At 42.8% G+C, this 2,932-nt stretch overlaps 1 protein-coding gene across 6 annotated transcripts in view; it reads left to right on the forward strand.

Moving 5' to 3' along the window:
* Positions 1–2,932, forward strand: part of LOC103726557 (Alstrom syndrome protein 1 homolog) — a 153,491-nt gene that overhangs the window by 37,417 nt on the left and 113,142 nt on the right. The gene's annotated exons all lie outside the window — the stretch shown is intronic.

The following is a 2,932-nucleotide window of genomic DNA, read 5'->3' on the forward strand; positions in this document are numbered from 1 at the left end:
ATATGTATTGGCTACATGGTATGTAAGCACACTCGTGTTGTACATTGCCCACAGAGGTCAGAAGAGGGCATCGGATTCCTCTGGTACTAGGAACCATTGTTAGCCACCACGTGGGTGCTGGGAATCAAACCCCGGTCCTCTGAAAGATTGGTAAGTGCTCTTAACCACTGAGCCATCTCTCTAGTCCCTGACTTGTTAAGTTTTTTATTTCCAATATTTGACTTTGATTTTTTTCAGCATTTGTCTTTTTAAAAATTAATCCTTTATATTCTTTATTGTCTACCTTATTTCACCTGGCTACTTATTTATATCTTCTTTGAATTTATTCAGGAGTTTATTCATGTCCTCTTTGATTTTGTTGAACATTCTTATAATTTATCTTTTGAATTTTTTGTCTTGGACATTATCTATTCCACTGTCATTGGAATCTGTTTCTGTGAAAATGATAATTTTTAGAGAATCATGGTCCCTTGGCTTTTCATGTATCTTAGGTTTTTGTGTTGGAACTCGCATATACAGAATTAGGTCATGGTTGGGTTTCTTTAATCACTTGTATTCTTTCAGTTTTAGTGTTCAAGTGAGACTAAGTTACTGCAGTAGGGGTAAAATGTAGTTTCTTTCCCTGACTCACTGCTCTAAGTAGCTAAACCTCTAGCACACGTGCTGAGGACAGTGGGCATGATCTCCAGCATGTGCAAGCATGGAACACTAACTGCAGAAGCAGCCACAACTGATGAATGAGCCTACTGTGAAAATACAGAAATGGCCAATTCAAAGGAGTCAAGTTTTCAACTTCGATAAGTTTTTGGAAGTAAAGGAAAAAGGACAATATAGTGCACACAAAGAAAATTAGTTACTAACAGTAGGACTCAAAAGAAAATAAGCAGAATAAGACTAGTGATTATTATTAGAACAGTAGAGGAAACGAGAAAGGTAAATAGAGGGGGAACAGAACAGAGCAAGGGAGGAGGCATGGCAACTACAGTGAAAGGTAGAATGAGCGAGGTAGAGGAAAAGAACTGCAGTCAGACACCCTGAAGAAATCCCTAGCACTCGAGAGTCAGGGAGACCCCCATCTCCACACCACCCTCTGCACAAAGGGAGAGCTTGTCTCCAAAAGAGAACAGAATAGTAAAGGGAGAGAAAGAACAGGGCAGGACACGGTTGGTCTAAAAAATCAGATCTTAAAGAAAGGCTTATATGGGGCTGGAGAGATGGCTCAGCGGTTAAGAACACCGGTTGTTCTTGCAGAAGACCCAGATTTGAATCCCAGCACCCACATGGCAGCTAACAACTGTCCATAACTCCAGCTCCAGGGGATCCAACAGCGTCTTCTGACCCCCATGAGCACACAGCATAAATGGGTGCACTTACATAAATCAGAAGAGGCTCTCAGATCCCTTGGGACTGGAGTTTCGGACAGTTGTTAGCTGCCATGTGGGTGCTGGGATTTGAACCTGGATCTTCTGCAAGAACAACCATGTTCTTAACTGCTGAGCCATCTCTCCAGCTCCTCAAACAATCTTACATCTATATACCTGCATCCCAAATGGCACCCTTCCATAGCACCCCCCCCCCACTGGAGCCCACATACTCTGTCATCCTTGTTACTGTCCCGTGTTGTATGTGCCCCCAGGCATTCCCCAGTGCTTGTCCATCTGGTAAGTCTAGTCAGCCTATCTAGAGTTGCTTGTTTTGGGAAGATCAGATCTTCCTCATCTAGCAACAATCAGTTGCCAATTTTCTTTTAGATAAGATTGTTCATTTTCCCAGTTCTATTCTGGGTTACTGTCTGGGAGTCTCTTAGGCCACTCTGGCCAACAACTCAAAGGAAGGTATCTCCTGTCTGGCATTGTTTCTTATTATGTAGCCTTTAGCTATACACACGAACTCTTAAATAATTATATTGATCCCTTTAATCTTTGGTTATACTTTCCTTTTAGGTGATTAAGACCATATAGTTGGCTCAGATAAACCAATTTATTTTTACTCTTAAGGCCATTTGAGGATCAGTTCCTCAGGGGTCACATGGGCTTGGGAGGAGCCCCTGGCTCCTTTTTTTACCAGTTCCATCTATGTGAAGATAAGTCAAAGGTCCTTCTTGACCATGGCTGGCTTAATTTGGAAGCCTGGAGGAGATGTTTCTTCAGTGTTGACCCTCCTCTTTGTAGAGTGGACACCCGTTCAAGTCCATCTGGTCCATCAGGTCTCCACGGCCTCCTTGATCAAGAGGACAGGTGACTCACCACAGTTACAGGACATTTTAAGAACTGCTTCATGGTCCCCTGGAACTGGATGGCAAGGAGCAAAAACTGCCCTTTAAGTCCCTCTGACCAGATTAGTATAGGCCTCAAAGTATGGCTGTTAAACATCCAAGAAGGTTAGTTCCACCAGTGTGGTACTTTTTTTTTTTTTTTGGTTTTTTTGAGACAGGGTCTCCCTGTAGTCCCAGCTGTCCTATGTAGACCAGGCTGGCCTTGAACTCCCAGAGATCTGCCTGCCTCTGCCTCCTGAGTGCTGGGATTAAAGGCGTGTGCCGCCATGCCTGGCCCTTTTAAGTAAATGATTGCACAACTTGCCTGACCTGTTGTTTGTGTTGTAGTCATTTATTTATATGGCTGCTCAGATCTTATTTCATTTAAAACTAGGTTTTTAAACAGAAATAGAACATTTCTGTTATTACAGAAGGGTTTTTTTTGCATTGTGCTGTTTAGACTTTACAGTCCGTTTCTACCTGCCTTAAGTAATCCATATTTATGCACAATAGTTCTTATCAAAATTGTCAATATAAGCCAGGTGTGGTGGTACACGCCTTTAATCCCAGCACTCGGGAGGCAGAGGTAGGCGGATCTCTGTGAGTTTGAGGCCAGCCTGGTCTTCATAGGACAGCTGGGGCTACAGGGAGACCCTGTCTCAAAAAGACTAAAAAAAA

This window comes from Nannospalax galili, unplaced genomic scaffold, assembly GCF_000622305.1.
Source record: "Nannospalax galili isolate Female #2095 unplaced genomic scaffold, S.galili_v1.0 scaffold889, whole genome shotgun sequence".
NCBI classification, from domain to species: Eukaryota; Metazoa; Chordata; class Mammalia; order Rodentia; family Spalacidae; genus Nannospalax; species Nannospalax galili.